The sequence below is a fragment of the Xiphophorus couchianus genome, chromosome 7 (genome assembly GCF_001444195.1).
Source record: "Xiphophorus couchianus chromosome 7, X_couchianus-1.0, whole genome shotgun sequence".
In the NCBI taxonomy this organism is placed as follows: domain Eukaryota; kingdom Metazoa; phylum Chordata; class Actinopteri; order Cyprinodontiformes; family Poeciliidae; genus Xiphophorus; species Xiphophorus couchianus.
The window spans coordinates 18,169,662-18,188,331 of NC_040234.1; the positions used below are offsets into that span (position 1 = coordinate 18,169,662).

Sequence of the window (18,670 nt, forward strand, 5' to 3'; positions counted from 1 at the left end):
TATCAAAGAATCTATTTAAGCTCTTTGTTTAAGATGTTTATTTGATCCTAACATGACACAATTATTTTTAATGAATGTACAAGTAATATTTGAAATTCACGAAAGAAAAATAAGCATTATTTGCTGTAAGCCTGTGTGCACATCAACCATCAATCATTGCCATCAGAATTGCCACAGTCTGCTGTCAGGGCCTATTACTGCTGAATTCATTTTCCTCAATTAATTCAAAATCTAACCCCCTGGCTGCTACCAATGTATGTTTTTATATCCATCCACCCACCTATTTGTCACAATGGACCCAGTGACAGTACAATAATGCATTCATTATAAAAATGAGAAACAATAGTCCACACATATCATTAATTAAGTCAGGTCTGAGAAATGACAACTAGGCGACAGCAGTGTGCTTTGCACTGCAATGACCAACAGAGTGAAACAACATACAGAATATATGCTAAAAAGATGTTTCATCTCTTCACGTAAGGAGAAAGGTTTGAGATAAGATTGAGAATCATTTGGCAAAAGAATGTTTATGTGAACCCACCCAAATTAGAAAAAAAGCAGATACTGGTTCTACTTTTGTCTTTGTAACACTGAAACATTAAGATGAAATAAGCTTCAATTCTTTGGACACTGATGACTTTTTGCAGTTTTTGTTTGTTTTCCCCTGATGATGGAGAAAGTAAAATAATTAGCTTAAGTGTCATTTCTACCTTTATTTACACGCAAACACACACACACACACACACATATATATATAAAATATTATATTCTGAATATAACTCATGAGTTAGATCACTCAAACAAGACAAAGAAATGTCATCAGACTCCATTGCTGTCTGATCATTGGTCTTATCTGCATCCCTCACCACACACATGCAGGCACAGACATGAACATAAACAGCAAAGTGACAAGCACTTATAATTAATAAACTGGACAAAGCAAAACCTCCCTTATCACAGAGGCTACTGTATCATATTAAACAACAGTTTTGTCTGGTGGAGCCCTGGCAGACTTTCATGCCTAAACTGTGCCGTTCAAATCAATTAAGTGTGAACATGATTTAACTTCAGGATATCATTTGAAAGTATAATTGCCCATAGGGATTAAAATGAACTCAGTGGGCTCCAGTATCACCCCACTGTGCTCCCCATGTTGGGAAATGTCCAGTTTTAAGGATTAATTTGCATATTTGAGGAGAAAGTCTTAATCTAAATCTTAAAGGACATTAAAAGAAGAAAAAAAGAGAGAGAACTAGTTCTCCATCAGATGCCACTTGACTAAATTGTTCACCGTGCAGAATTCACAATTACATCTTTCCCCGTGCATGATTCCAATCGCTTTAGTGGCTGTGCAGGAAGCATTTCACTGCGCATATTAATTACAAAGGGAATTCATGGTGCTATTGGGTTGCAAGGTTGCAGCAGCCACGCTTGCTAAGACGGGTCATTTGAGCTGAGGAGTGAAGCTTTGTGAGCCTGCTGTGTTCACCTCAGCTGTAGTCAGAAGGCAACGGGTTGCAGTGATGGGATGCTGATGTGATTATAGGTTCGATAATAAATGCCAATTTCTCACTGGCTACTTCCGAATTCTCCAATCAGTTCATATTAAGATTAAACCACAGCTCTTAAATTGTGTTTATGACATATTAGAAACTAGCAGAAGCCAATTATGAAGTTAACATGGGTGGCCCATAACCATCATTTGTCCACTTATTTTAAAACAGTTAGCTACTATTACCACAAGGACCAAAGACTTATACAAAAAATTCAGTTATTAGACTAATAGTCAAGCAAAAGTTGGTATCTTTTCAGAAATGTTTCAGCTTGCATTTTATAATGTCCAAATGCACTGTGTTTTGTTCTGAACTGGTGGATTTAGTTAATAATTGGTCAACAGAGCATTGGCCATGCTGGCCTCAAAAGTGGAAAGCGTCTCCAAATTGGACATACAGTATAGGCTGGTTGTTGAGAGAAGAATGAAGTTAGGTTTTTCCAAACTTGAAAATTAAACTCTTAACAGTTAAGAGAAAGAGAGGAAGGAGAACAAGGACACAGATCTTTGACTTTGAGTGTTTAGTGTTCTTCCGACTGCACACATTCAGCAATGTTGACTTAGAGGTGTATTTGAATAGAAACAATTTTCCTTTATTGTACAGGATGCCATGCTTAGCAGTATACAGTACCCGCAAAGAAATCTAGATGAAAATTAGTTGAAGACAACTAGATGAAAATGTTTATTTTATTCTTCCAGAACAAGACAAAGCCATATGTTGAGGGTGTAGAAACATCCCATTGACATACAAATATGTTCAGCAGTTTGTTGAGGAATTTAGATGAGTTGTGATATTGTGGTGCATGGACCAGGAATTTACCACAGATTTTTTTTTCAGTGCAACTTGCAAACTCTACAGTAAAATAGGATTTTCCAAACATTTTGCTATCCAGATATAATTGAAGCTTTTAGAAACCAATTTTGTGCTTTTGTGCATGTCTTTATTGATTACACATTTTAGGGAGGAAAACCTTAATGTGCCTTTATAACTCGATCACCAGAAAAAAGTGGTATTCATCTCGTATGGCTAACTTCAAATTCAAAATGCTTCGCCAAAGAAATTTCACTAGAAGTAATCATAATATACAGCAAAAACTATATTTTCTGTGATATTTGCATCAAAGCATGCACCTGCAGCAACTCTGTGTCCTTGACATAATTACACTTGTACTGCTTTGGAGGTCATAATTCATCCTCATCGTCCTGAAGTTTCCTGTATGGAAAAAAAAAAATCAACATGCTAATGCCCTTAATACATTTGCTGTGCTGCTGGAGAAGCATGAATTAGGCCCTACTCAGTATGTGAAGTAATATCCAAATTCTGTGATGTGTCCTTTTGAGGCATACCTAACAAGTTTCCACATTCTGATTAGCTCAGCAGAAACTCTGATAGTTTACCTTGATAAATTAGAGGAGGCAAGATTTAATGAACAGAACACAGGGGTCACCTTTGTTTCTTGGGGTGATACAATAAGAAAAAAACAAACAGATTTTTCTTACTGCCACATGCCTCTCCTTAATAATCAGATTTCTCATCCTCCTTGTAATAGAGGGAGCACAGAATCTCATTACCTTCTCTAGCTGAGGGGAGAGAAGCAACACTTCTGCTTTGATTCCTCTGTTAAAAAAAGGGGAGGGGTGGACAGAGGTGGTGGCAGAGAAAGCATGGGACACGTAAAGTTCTGCTTATTTGCACATACGTCGACATCCCCTTAAAGATATGTAAATGACTCAGGCAAAATCCAAATGCTAAAGCCCAGACCATTAGTTTTCCACTTCATAATCTCCACATGGGGCCGTTAGAGGGATAATGTACCATACAATACATGGTTTACTTTTAATTAATAGGAAAAATGTATTTTGAATTGAATATTAAATCTAGATTAATGTGGAAAATTCCCCACCTCTTTATAAATGTATGGTTCTGCTTCTTTGTAATGAGACAAGAACATATAGAAAAAAAATATAATTTAAAACAAATACTGTTTTTAGGTGGATAATATAAGCTCAAAAATATAAACAAAAATTAAAAAAACTGTGCAAATTAGTGATGACGAATGTATTCATATATTGTATGTGTTGGAGGAATGGCTTGAAGGTCTGACACTTTAAAAATTTGACATGTTGGTGTGAACGGATCTCCATCTGTGCAGATAAAGCATTTAGCAATTTTGTTACTGTGATATCTGCATATATCTGCCATGCCCTTTGTTGACAATTACAATAGTCTCCAGCAGCCAGATTTAGCTGGAGATCAAAGTATGCATGCTACAGTATCAGATACATAGAATGGTCTTCCAGCGGTTTTATGCCACCTAATGGCAAGACAGATTATGTAGTGTAGAGTAGTGGGAAAAAAAGAATCCTTGGGATCTGCAAGAAGTCTCTAGATATTGTGATGTGAAAGAATTTGGTATAAAGAAGTTTCAGATGAACTCTAGCAGGTATTAAGCCAATTCATTTACAAAGGTTTTAAAAGTAATGCAACATTGCATAATGAAAGTGGATGTTTTCCTTTCAAGTGTGTATAGTGGAAACACATTTTCACCAGCAGGAACTAAAAGACTAAAAGGACTAAAATTTGTTTCATAGAAAAGGGAAATGTATTGTTTTGGCAAAAAAATGCTATGGAACAGAGAAGAACGCAAAGGACATACCCTGAAAAAAAAGAAAAATGTACTGGACATTATGTGTTGGGGCAAAAAGACAAGAAGCAAAACTAATTAGAACATGTTTGGGTAAACCTTATTGGTACCCATCGCATTTAAATGAATGCACATAAAAATTTTGACTAAATTTGCAGTTTCAATAAAAATTGGTTAAAACAAAAAAATATATATATATACTGTACATTTTAAAGATTATTCTTAAAAGCCAACCCATGCTTTGCCTGCTTTTACTTTGTTTTCACATAAATAAAATTAAATTTGTAATCTTTTCTCTAAAGGTCTGAAAAAATGCATAAAATTAAAAGTGGATTGATACATAGAATTTCCATTCTAATCTCCAACTGGGACTATGCCTGCTGTCTTCTGAGACCAACATCTGTTTGATCATCTTTCCATCATCCTCCCATCTGATGGCTCACAGAATGACAGAAAAAAGCCTAGTTCCTCTATCACCCAAAGCACTGCAGTACTGCATAACCTTCTTTCTGAGCTGCACTCTCCAAATGCCAGACTTTATTGCAAGGTTGAGCCCTGGTTAGCACTTCATATGTGCCGACTTCCTTTGTTATAAACTCATCTTTGCAACATCACAGACTTCCTTGATCAATGCACTGTTTGATATATTTTCTTTAAAAAAATAGAGCTGCAGAGCTGAGGGATGTTTATTTGTTGCGTTAATACGTCTTCTCTTGGCTTAGACACCTGAGCAATCGGTAAAAGTCTGAGAAAATTTTCTTGGTGAGTCACAAATGATTAAAATATAACAGAAATTAAGAAAAAAAAGTTGGTTTTCACATAGGTCTCATTAATGAGACCAATGTAGCCATCTACTAGAAAACATTAGAGCATTTCATGCTTACATCCCCAAAATTTGGGGAAGATTCACAACATGTCATCTACAGATATTGTATAGCGCAGGAAATGGGCTACAGCTGTGTTACTTGTGTTGAAGCAGAGGTCAGAAGCCCCTTGGCAGAGTTTAGGACAAAAAAAGACCACACTGTTGCTCAGAGTTTCAAGTCCTCTTTAAATTTAGTAAATTTTACATTCCAATTAGAAATCATCCTATCAACGAATGGAGAAAGAGTGCAGAGACACATAACCCATGCTGCTTGACATCCAGCATGAACATTCCATGATTATTTGTGGAACTGTCATCTGGTGTTGTTGGTAAAGTCTGTTTGATCAAATCCAGAGTCACCGTAGCCGTCTACTAGAAAACATTAGAGCATTTCATGCTTACATCTTCCACTTTGCCTAAAGTGCAAAGACCTGCTTTAATGTTTATGGTATATCTGTGCTCGACTGCAACAAACCAGCCGTAGATAAACCCCTGATGGAAATAGTCCTTCTTGAGAAACTTCAACAGCTTTAACTGATACAAGTCAGAGTTCAGTTTTAGTTCTGCTTGAAGGGAATTCCACATGCTATCTCCTCATCAATGAACCTTACCAATCCCACTCTGTGTTCCATGAGTTAGGGAACCTGTATTTTTAAGAGGAACTGAATGGGTGTAGTACATCCCAAAAGCTTTAAAAGGAATGCATTTAAAAATAAATGTTACTTTCACAATACTTTATAAAATTAGCAAAGTTCTGCAAATTCGGCTTCTTAAGAACATGACATTGTGATCTAGAGAACATCCTACCCAAGATTTTAACTGCCCAGTTATGAATAATCCAGAGAGATTTGATAGTTGTTGGTGCCTATGAGCAAAAGATAAACAGTAATTTAAATGTGAAAAAAAAAAAAAAAAACTGAGTGCACAAAACCATTTGCAGCAAAAGAAAAAAAAAGGTACAGTATTCAGACTAAAAGACATGTCGAAGTCAAGGTCTGCAGGTCAGTTTAAAGACAAAAAATCTGAGAAATTATTTTTAGTATTATAATCAAGGCCTCAACACAGTATTTTTATTTCATCAGTATGCCACACGTGAAAGAAATGGTGGTTAGTTAATATAATGTCTTGGAATAACATGCATGGAAGCATCAGTTTTTTTCACAGTTCTAATTGACACCACAAACAAATGCATGCCTCTAAGCAAGCATGACAGCGAGTGTAGCACCCAGTCCATTAATTACCTGCATTGAACTACCTACACTGTAAATAACTCCAATCCTCATTGCATCTAGACAAAACAGTTGCTTGTTCTCCATTTTATTTATCCGTTTATTATATTTTCACCTAAAACGCCTCTGGGGAGGTGACAAAGCATTTAGCGGTTCTTCCGCAGGAAATTACACATTTGTCCTCAGTTTGCATTAAACACAACAATTAATGCATGTTAATACTTAATTATGCTAATTTCATTTGAAACAGGTTATGAGGTTCTAACAGGGTGGTTGGGTGAGAGAAGGGATCCTCTGGCGACATTCATGCTGCCTCTGTTGTCTCTGGTAGTCCTCCTCACACGTTCACATGTCCTCTGGTGTTAGGAAGCCCTAATGAGGATGTAAAATCAAAACATGACATGCTATGAGCTCCTAAAAATAATTGGGCTGTTTTCTTTAACTGTCAAAAGAAAAAAAAAACACACACACACAAGAAAGAGATTATTTAACTGCATTTGAGTCAAAATGTAAAGGGAAAAAAAAAAAAAACTAAACAGTTTTTACACTAAAACTTGTGTAATCAGCCTGCTTAGACCATCTTTTAACACTTCTTCATGTTGAAATAAACAAACAATAACCAGCTAGGAACTAAATGTTGTTGTCCTGATAGAATGGAAACATAATATTATATATTGATTTCTGATCTAAACTCTAATGTAATGCTTTGATGGGCAGTAGTATAACAAACAATGCATGTGGGAAAATATGTTTCAAATTAACTTTAAAGGCCAGGCCTCGTTTTAACAACTCTTCCTTTTAAGCTGTACTTAAGCTTAGACCACGTTCCCATGTTCAAACTTAAATAATATATAAAAAACAATGAAAGAGATAAGAACCACCCAAAAAATTATGCCAAGGTTTCCAAAGAGCAATGATTATATTAGGAATAATGATTTTTGACAATCCAAAACAAAAGTAGCTATAACAAAGTATCCAGTTGGAAAGGGAATCCATTAAGTGAAGATTTGGATATTAATCCTGTAAGGAGGAAGAAAGCTCACTGAAAATGTCAGGTAGGAGATTTAGCAAACTAGAACACTATGGAAGGATTTAAAAGTAGACTATGGTGAGGACAGTCTGCTTATAATCCACCACAATAATAAGTGACCACTGGGGATGAACCATTACTCTAACCACAAAAATTCTGAAAACATTCTGATTAAAGGTCATTTTTGCTCCTCTTCATTATAAACCTGACTGTTTTTGATGGGTGAGGAGAAATATTTCCTCCTTACCTGTGCTTACTTCCAGGGAAGTAAGATTGTCCTGCTTGGACAATCTGTGCAGTAAAAGTCTTCCAAATATTCTTATTCTGTCACCAAAAGGCAGTCGTAGATCTATTTACCCAAACCCAGTTATAATAATTTTGGTGAGAAAGTAATCTATTTTATGTCCTCAGCCTTAGAGACTGACATGCTTTAAGCAAGATAGATGCTAGAGATGCTACATCAACATTCATATGTAGTAGCATCTTCCTGTCTTACTCAACATGAATCAGAAGACTCTTTTTGCTTTAAAAATGGCAATTTAAAATTGCTTATCCCCTTTAAAAACCAAATAAAATTCAGGTTGTGACTAATATATTTTGATATACGAGTTAATTGTATGAAAAAAAAATCAACAACAAAAAACTGTCTCTCACCACTTTGGGTGTAAAATCTCCATGCTTTGAGTTCATGCCTGTGCAAGCCCTGAGCTTCACACTTAATAGCACAATTCCCCTGAGGAACACAACAAGCAATCTATCTGGTGGGTAATGTACTGTACACATGTGCTGTAATGAGATACAATTAAATAAAGCCAAATTGTGTTGACAACTCCTGTGTTTAATTTTAACATCTTTCTTACGATTTAAAGTGGCTTTAATGCATTCTTTTGCAAACAAAATAAAACGCAATACCAGAAGGCAGAAAAAGAATGATGAAAAACATCTTTTTATGTATTTCATAAAAGTGTGCCGTCCTATTAGCGTAATCTCCCATCCAGAAACCTGCAAATTGTGCACTTTTGGTTTTACAGTGCCACAAAATTACTTTAATTCCCTTTATTCTCCTGTGTTTTGGGGAATTCACTGAGAAAATGAACAAGACATGGCTCGCACTGTTAAAGACTGTGGCAGTTGGAATATTTCACCTGACACGCACCGTGCAAGTCGTGTGGCACAACCAACCACAACTGGGCCATTAAATATATGTAAATGAAGAGAAACACAAGAGAGCCGGGTATAACAGCACGCACAAGGGAGAAATGGATCCTGGGTAGTGATTAATTTATTTGATGATGCCCCTAGTGAGGAATTTTAGGTCACAAATGAAGTGACAGGATGACAAATTACCATTTTAAGAAATTTACTGGGAATCATTAATGAACAATTGTCAGGTAGTTTACAGCAAGCAGAAGAGACAGAATAAATGTAGATCTCTGCCTTTATCTAAGATAAATGACTAAAAACAATTTCTTAAGCTCACTTTTTTATGTTGCATTATCTTTGGGAATGCAGTGAGCTCTAATTTAACAGCAAATATATTTAGTACAAGTAATGGCTCAATTATATCCCTGTTTGGTGGGAGGTAAAAATATAAATTTGAGGTAGATAACGAGAAGCAGCTTTTAGCTTGTTAATCTGGATCCCCCCTGCTGTGGTGGAACATTACAGTTCCTTATCTGCAGTGACACTCAGAAACACAAGCTTATCAAAGTGAAACTTTTGTTCTTTTTCTGCACCCGGAGTAAGATGAGTCCAACTTTGAAATCTCTGTCACTACTTCCAAGGAATGCAACCATGAAGCCACCCTGGAGTGAACATGTCCCGTTGTCAAACTGATCCTAACAGCTTGAAAAATCATTTTCACTGCAATATACATCAAAAGCTCTAACGATGCTTTGTAATTTTGAGCACTTGTCCAATTAGAAAAAGGATCCTTTAAAGGGATTTTCCTTGTAGGAAGAAATATATAGACTGCTTCTGGCATATCTTAAACTATGTTGCTTTGTCACTGACAAAATAAATCAATTCATTAATTAAAATTAAGCTCGTGTAAAAGGCAGTATCATAGTTTATTTAAGTGTTAAAGGAGACAGATGGTATTTTAAGAGTCACTGTCAAGCTTGTCTGTACTGTTCATTTTGGAGCCTTTAAATGGCTTTTAAAAGGCAGCGGTAAAAGAGAGCAGAGATGACAGGAGGAATCTTCGCTGCATGCATTAATTCGACAGATTCCTTGATTTCCCTCCTGGGCCCCTTTGGGAAGACCCAGTGCTTCAGCAACTCGATGGTGCATTACAGTAGGTGTGACAAATATCGTTGCTCTTGGAAGTGCTAGTTGGTTTACAAATGACATGTCACTGGATGTCTGAAAACACTCATAATTGCACTTTCCAAAACAGAAACAATGTCCCAGTTTGTTCCAAAGTGAAATGTCCTCTTTCTTTCCCCTGGCAGGAATGATTTCCTGTCTAATATTGTTGAATCTGCTGGGAGTACATATAATAAAGTAGAATTTTCTCTTAAAATGCAATTACATAGACAATAGTATGGACTTTAAAGTAGTAAAGTCCATATATTTTATAAAAAGGTAGCATGATTTCTTCTAATTTACTTTTTTGCCAGGGCAGACTTAAATACATATTCCTCATATTTTACTATGTAAAATCAGATTAAACTAATTTACTTTTCTAATGTTGAAAGGATATTGATAAAGTATTTTGCTTCAGATATGAAAATGAAAAAGCTCTTCAGTTAATCACCAGCCAATTTCAATATTGTACAAATATTGTGTAAATGTGTTTATTTGGTGAACTGGACGGGCAACAAAAGAAAGGAGTAGTCCCTTCTGATGAAAACAGGAACTGCAATCACTCAAAACGTCAAGCTATGTAAAATGTATGGGTCTATAGCAATAAAGAAATAATGTAAATTCAAAGATTCACCAAATAATTCAGACTGTTGCACTTGAAGTTGAAATATAAATTGTATGATTAACTCAGTTATTTTTAGTTTGTTCTTCTAGCAACATATGCTCATTTTTTATTACAGCACACAGCAGTGGTTTAGATTATTCTCTTTTCAATCAAACATATTAAATAGAACATTGCAGCAGATTGATTTGGTGTTTCTAAAATAGATTTTGGTTATTTTTCTTGTGCATTTCCTCCAACTTAATTACATTAATAAATACTTTGCTTAAAAAAAAAAGCAACAATCTTATGGAACATGACTGCAGCAGTAACACAACAGCATATCTCGGCTCACTGGTGTGTGCACAGATTGTTTTTACTCTCTCCAAGTACTTCATTAGAGGGACACATGTGAATTAGATGTTGAAATTGAAAAGTCATCTAAAGAGACCAATAATTTGTCTCTTCGGTTAGTGGTGTTAATCTAGTCTCTAAAGCAAGTTAATATTTTGGTTTTATTCATTTCAGTAAGACACAACCAACAAATTAGTTTGAGTTTTTTGTGTTCGGGGTATATCTTAAGGTCTACAAGAAATTTTAGTAATACAAAATATGGACAAATGGCAGGCAGACAACATGAAGGATTCAGATATTTTTGTATCATTCATCAATAATAAATAGTATTAGGCTATCCCTACATAACCTCTGACCAATCCTCCTTGGTGTCACAACTGAATGGATGAGTGGCCAGGATAATCTTCACACTCTGCATTGGACACACACTGCATGTACCATGAAAGTAACTATGAGCTTCTTTCCAGATTGTGCCCAATTTCATGGTGCTATGCACACACGACAACAGTTCATCACACTGATTTGTTATATATTTATGTATTTTTTTATATATCAGTAGAATGCTTTGCCATGTATACTAATGCAAGCAATCCAGTGTAAAACTGTACTCAGAAAGTTACTTAAGCAAGCCTTATTCACAACCTTTTTGAGTTGTTCAGCAGGTTGTGTCGTCTGGTGCTGTCGAGATTCTTTGACACTCTTTGTAAAATAATGTAAAAAGTCTAAAATTAAATAAATCAACCCTTATAAATAACCTAACCTTTGACTTCCATCCATATAGTCATCATTTTTACACGCTTATCCAGTTGAGGTCAAGGGTTTTACTGCCAATGGTTATTGGAGAAGAGACAGGGTACCCTCTGGACAGGTTGCTAAACGACTCTGGATTTATGATCTGCAGCCTCACATTTTAGCTTATTTTTGCAAATATGTGCTTCGTATGATAAAACAAATGTTCAAATGTTTGTTGAAGTAGATATCTGTAGCTTTCAACTTTTTACTTTGTTTCAACAAAGTAAAAACACAAGACAAACAGTTGTGTGTTTTCTATTCAACAACCTCATTATTATGACTGGTTTGTTTTGATATATAAACAGTTCTCAGAAGATAATCTTACAATCTTACCATTTATACTGGTTCCCAGTGTTAAACCCAAAGCAAGTGTCCAATTAAATTATGTTATATTCATAATGTTCTTGCTCTCTTGATCCCTTTATGTATTTTGTATTTATGCATATACATGCCTCTTTAAGTGTATCCTCATGGCTGTCCTCTTTTGTAAACAGGCTCATTAACAACAAATATGTGAGCCATTTAGGGATCATAAAAACACTGGAGTGTCTGAGTGTGAGGCATTCAGGGAACATCTGTAAGTTCCTTTTGACAGAAAACCAAGCATCAATCACGCTCAACTCCTCAGCTCGAGACAAAAACATAATTTCCAGAAGTAGATCTGCTCTAAGGTTAGATCCAAGAGCAATTTATGGATAACTTAAAACAAATTCCAGGGGAAAAGGTTACAATTGAATGAAATGCATAAGTCTTTGAAGTGTTACCAAATGCAAGCTGTATCAAGGAGGGACTTGGCTACCTTTAATTAGACTTTCCTCCTCTCGGACTTCATCACCTCGGTTTTGCCTTGCAAGGATAAGACAGAGATGCAAGGAATAGACATAAGACCTATGTCTATTAACTGCATTCAACTTTGTAAGAGTGATCTAAAGAACTTGCATCTTGATGCCTTGCATAAACTGTCCCTTCTTAAAGACTTTTCCATTGCATATTATTTTTTTCTTTTCCCTGAAACACCTTCTTTGCCACATATCCACTTTGGGAGGGGTAAATAATTCCTGTTTGTAAAAGAATAAAGGCTGCAAGAAAGTACAAACTGCCAAATACAGTCATAGTAATTAAAAATTACACCCTCTCGCAATCCCTTGAGTTTTCTTGTACACTAGATTTTTTGAAGTTTGTAAAATTATTTTAACCTCAAGTGCATGTCACCATACAGTAGATATTCTACTGTAATGTTCTTTATTATACAAAATAATGACTTTTGTAAAAATCCAAATCTCAGAACATGTAAAATACACAAACTTGAAGTTTTGTACTTTCTTTTCACCATGACTCACCTCTTGCTCACAAATGTGGACTGTAATCTTTAAAGAAGTGGCTGACTATTATTTGAGATGGACAGAAAAACATAAAAAAGAAAAGGTACTGACTTTTAGGAGAGTGTTGTGACAAAAACAAAATCCCAAAAGTGAATCAAAAGAGTAGAGAAGTGCAGCTGAACTTTTTAACAAACAGTGGTGAACCTGAAACAGTTTTGGAAGATGGTTATGTGGACCAAGCTGAACTTTCCTTCAAGAAAATGCTGACAGCTTTTTTTGCTGCTTCATTGTGGCTGCTTATACAAGATAACCACTTTGCACACATGCTGCCATTTCATGTCCATAAACAAGCTATTTTCCCCCCTCCTAAAAATAATGTTTCTTCTATAACCCAATGTCTTGAGAAGACTGAAGAAGTATACATTTTAGATAACTGCAGAAACATTACAAAAAACAAACATTTTCAAATTTTAAATTTAGACAACCACGTAATCTAGTGGTACAGAATATCATTGTTAATGCATGTACAGTAAGCATCAGGCACCATTTTATAAACCCCAAAAATTTGATTCAAAGCATTGGTAATTTCAAAAGCACAAAACAGCAAAAAGACATTTTCACAGTTTCACTCCATGTTTAACAACTTCCATTACCAATCAGTGACATTAGTGTTAGCTTTGTTAACTGTTACATAGGTCTCTCTGTGTATTATTCAGATCCCACATAGTCCATGGCAGATTGAAACCACAAGAATAAAACAGCAACTCTCAGAAGCATAAACCACTGTGCCAACTCCTCAGTAAGAATAGTATCAATTAGCTTTCCTAAAATGTTAATAATTATTTGAGTACAGAATCAGCAATGGGTACTATTGGAGAGAGGAATGATGTTATAGCATACAAAAAGTGCTAGATTTGTTGTTAGTCATCTTTTCTTCTGAAAATGATTTCTAGAAGGATCTGAGTACTTGATAAATGTCATAAAGATACTAAGTTGGCAATACTAACCTGTACCCAACATACTACTCACAGCAGGTTTCGGCAACCAGCTCCACATGTACCTTAAAGTTCAAGTAATCTATCAGTCAAAAAAAAAAGTCTTTTGATATCAAGGAAATTTAAATATTCATATATAAAAATTGAGATTACTAAATATAGTTTATTACACAATGAACTAAGCCTAGTTTATTACGTAATAAACTATACTTATTGCTTAAAAGAATAAGGTCAGATAAATTAAGACTTGGCAACACAGGCCTGGAAATCACCTACTGGACTGAGAACAGAATGGTTGCATAAGTTCAATATCTAATCCAAGAACAATGTCGGTTATCAAGATCAATACCAATATTGGATCGGATCTGCTCCATCTCTTCCCATTTGTCAAATGCATCTTTTATTTTTCTTAGCTGGGGCTGCTAATTGGACAAAAAATTTACAAATCTGAAATGTTGTAAAGAAGATAACTTATCATTTGTAAGGGATAAAAAGTATGTATTCAGTCGCATTGCTCTTCTCTCTCTCTTTGGATCTTTGCAAAGAGAATAAGTTAAATGCAGCTGATGGGTGTGGTTGGGTTTGATTAACCTCTGTTCCAAACCACCGGCCAATGCAGTATCATTGCCTATTGACCTGACGTTGCTAAAGGAGTAGAGCCAGCGCAAAGGTCTGGAAATGTGGGACTACCAGGGGTAACAGACTCCCAGCCTAATTGTCTGTTCTTTCTAACTTGAAGTTATTGGCAGCTGCCACTGTCTCAAGCATTTCTTTCTGGATGTGGAAAAATGAAGCCTGGCCAGCTAATTGCAATGGCCTTTTCATCATCTCAAATCAAACACTTTCATACAAGCCAGTGGAGGCAGCATCCTTGCAGACCTTTAGTGGAGTACTACAAGTATAGCTCTAAGCTTAGAGCTGGACAGGCACATTACCACCATCACCTTCCCTGTGTTTTATGCACTCTCTCTCACAAGCTGTGGATATTTGGCACACAACCTCGCTGACCTCTCTTTTCTTTCCCCTTTTACCTGAATAAGATAACCCTATTTTCCTAGTCACTTAAAGACGGTGGCTGGCAGCCATCCTCAAAGGTGGGTGTAAGTAGCGGTGGGGTGGTGGGGTGGTCGGAAAGTTCAGGGCCGGTGAATTGTGAGGGAGGGCAACTGGTCCTCCTGACAAGAGATCAATACTGTCCTCCAAGTGGCTGGAGTCAAGCTGCTGGGTCTGACAGGGGGCCGTGTGGCGTAATTGGATCAGGGGCCCAGCAAGTTGCCTGCCCGCCCCCCTTCAGTACTGTCACAGCTGTCACATGTCATCCCTCTGTGCCGCTGTCACCCCAGGAGGCTAGCGGGTCTCTCCTACTCCCCTTTTTCTTCGATGCACCCATGCAAATGTCCACTTAGCAGATGAATGCTGGCAATATTAGGCCCATTCTTCATGCTTTTATGCAAAAGCAAAATCTATGTCATTTGAGAATTTCATGGAAATAGAGTCGCCATTTACTCAGAGGTGGGAGAGGGAAACCGCCCTTAAAAAGTGAAAATGGGTTTGTTCAGCTTATTAAAAATGGAGAGAAAAAAAAGCTTTGGAAAAACAAACATTGAGTGAGTTGGGTTTTAGAGGAAATAATAAGAAAAATACTTTATTGACCAAATAATGAAAAATCTCTCCCCACTATATTACTTCATATACCTCACCAGTAACACTTAATCCAAAACTATTGATTGATGTGTAAGCTCTAGGAAAGTCTGTAAAATGAAGCCTGTATTGTGATATGTTGGTTGTTTTTCAATAAATACTGTTGTGCACTTTTCAATGATCCATAGCCCCCCTGATCAGACAGGATGTCCAGTATCTAAATTAACTTTCTTTCAAGAGAGGACACCTGATCAGTTTAATTTGTAATTTAAAAAAAACAAACAAAAAAAACAAAACACAATGGGTAGATGATCAATTTTTAAAGACAAGTAAGTATGCTGTATATGTACAGTAGTACTATTGGAGAGAGGAATGATGTTATAGCATACAACATAATTAGAACAAAGCTTCTAATTATTTACAATAAGAGAACCTAGAGCATATTCCAGCTGAATGCTGTGCAATCTTCAATTCCTGAAGGACAAATTAAGATGTTTTTGTTCACCAAAATTAAATCACTTCCCAAATCTGCTGGTTTTTTGTAAGCGTCTGGTAATGGTTGGCATTTCATCAAAACTAGCCCAGAATGCAATCGCAGTAATCACGCATCTTCTGACAGACGCAGATATACTTCCGAGTGCAGACATCAGAGAGGACCGGATTAAAGACTGGTTAAACATTAAAAAGAAATTCATGTGTAAATCTAAAGCGCCGATTAGAAGAAGTTGTCTATGATGTTATCCTCCAAGAGACTTTCTGCTCTCCATTTTCACACGCTTAATCAAATTAAAAGCTTAGTAGAGGCATGATTATTGGATTATCACTGACACATGTACAATTTCTTTTAGTTTGGGCAAATAATGGGTAGATTCTGGCACGAGCTATTCAGCAGCTTGATTTTATTGCACTGTACTTTGGAAGTCTATGGAGTCTTGAATAGAGGAGATTTACATTTTTTAACTCAACATTTTAAAAAGAAATTTTGACATATTTTATCAGATTGTGCGCAAATTATGGCCCAAATGCAAAAAATGATCTCCTTTTTTTGTACTGGTGTTATTCGCTTTAGACACAATCCTTGCTTTTTGAAAAGTATGGGCACGTTTCACGGACGGATGTGCACACGCTCACACTGAGTGCTAATAAAGTAATGCAGCATGCACAAGTGAGCTCACATAGAAACACACACGAGTGAAGCTGAATCACTGTTTTACTGATCTATGACAGCAAAGCCTCCTTCAGGGACTGCACGTTCACCTTGGCGGTCTCAACGGTTCAGTGCCCGTGAGGACGTGGTTAACAAATGGGAGAGAAACTGGCCAACTTCGAGGCGGCTACAGGCTTGTGCTAAGTGATCTGTATTCCCTGTGAATCTGCTGTTCCTTAACCCTGTGAAATTAAGACCACTTCCTGAAACTACCCCCCGACCTCCAACATAATACAAAATTCAAAAGCCATCATGCATCAGTGTCTTCATGTAATGTAAAAGGAAAACAGGCCAAGGTAAAGCCAAGAATTGTATTTCCTAAACCTCTTTTACTTAACGGTGCCTTGCAACTGTAGCCATACTATTTGGACATTCAACACTTAATGTTACAGCTAAATGTGAATGGGTTTTATGTAAAAAAAAAAAAAAGAAGAAGAAAGAAAAAACACTACCTAATTTTGGAGAAAAATTAGGTTCAGTTTTCAATATTTATTACAACTGTAAATCTAAGGAGTGGCTTTCATTTGAACTCAGCTGCCTTTACTCTCATACCTTAAAAGTAATACAATCAGAGAGATTCCCCCTGTATCCAATCTAATCTCCATATTAACACAACTGTTATGTGAAGGCTTAAGAGATTCATTTCTAGATCAGCAGTGAACAAAATAGACCATTAAAGAAACAAGGACATCACAAATTACACTGTGGAGATGTTTAGAGCAGGCTAAGTTATAAAATAGCATCCCAAGCATTGAAAATTTCAATCCATCCTTCTAAAAATACATGTGGCACAACTTAAGACCTAGTTGTCTATACAAATTGTGAGGTCTGTACTAACACCTCTAGGAGTTACAAAGATCCACAGCTCAGGCGGAAGAATGTCTCGACAATAGTCTGGCCTTTTAGGAGTAGCAAGAATGATTGCAATACCTGAAGGAAAGTCACACGGGATGTAGTTTACAATTTACAATAAGCTATGAAAGGGACACAGCAAAAATGTGGAAAAAGTGTGAGAAGAACTTAACTTTTTGGCCAAAATACAAGGTATGCACATTATTCTGAACACCATCCGGGTGGGAAAGCATGGTTATGGTTTAATCATCCTTAGCAATTGTTAGACATAACTCTGAAAGACTGGCAGTTGAAATTGCATCGCAAGGCATTTCCACGAAGTTTTGAGTCAAATGGGGTTTAAAACGAATTAATGGCAGATTTTTCAGGCAAGGGAGTGAATGCAAAGCAAACACGTATCCTTTTCCTTCCACCTAACTATACACACATTGTGCTGATCTATAAAATATTATCCCAATGAAATATTAAAATTTGTAGTAGTAATGTGACCAAAAAAAAGTTAAAGTAGTGTAAATACCTTTGCAAGAGTGTATGCTTCTTCACCCAGAGTATGCTAAATGAGATGACTGCTTAATTTTTCCCCTGCTCTTTCTCAATTGTGGAGGATTTTCTGCATTGCAGGATTTTGATGAGGCTACACCTAAGTTTTGTCTTGGTGTTTTGTAGACATAATTTACCAGATACCTCCCGCTGTAAGACAGTTAACAGTATAAAGAACACTGCTCTTAGCGTATCGGAGGAAAGTAAAGATTGGCAGGTGAAAGTGAGGCTTACAGGCTGACCTACACACAAGACCTCTTCATCCGTGACTCATAATCACTACTCTGGGAGAGTCACATGGTCTGCTAAAAGGCAGCCAAAGCCATTATGGGGGTGCTTAAAACTCCACTTAAAGATCACTTTATAGCCTATTACTTTAGCTGTGGTTAGGTATTTACATGACACCTCCAGCAGCTTTTTGGTTTAGTAATACCTTCGCTTGAGGGTACAGGATGTTCATCTGCCGTTTGCTGTGACAAAAGTAGTCAACATCCAAGCAATCGTTATACAGAAGCAAAATGCATCTTCATTTGCTTGATGGGAATGATCTTGGCTCTGAATAAAAGGATAAGATAATGAAAGTGCTAAATATTCAGAGATCCACAGGGTGACAAAAAAATAATTTCATATTTTCTTTGAGAAATGTCCTTTTTGAGCATTTTCTCTGTGAACATTGTATGGTGGCTATTACATGACCGCGGTCTGGTCCCCAGCAGAGTAAGCTTGGATCAGTGG

General features: G+C 36.4%; 1 long non-coding RNA gene across 2 annotated transcripts in view; it reads right to left on the reverse strand.

The window, feature by feature from the left end:
- Window positions 1-6,115: 6,115 nt before the first annotated feature.
- The window catches only part of LOC114147708 (uncharacterized), a 47,370-nt gene continuing 34,815 nt past the window's right edge, over window positions 6,116-18,670 (reverse strand). For both annotated transcript variants that reach the window (XR_003596106.1, XR_003596107.1), the window contains one exon: window positions 6,116-6,666. This is a non-coding gene — a long non-coding RNA (uncharacterized LOC114147708). The remainder of the gene's footprint in view (window positions 6,667-18,670) is intronic.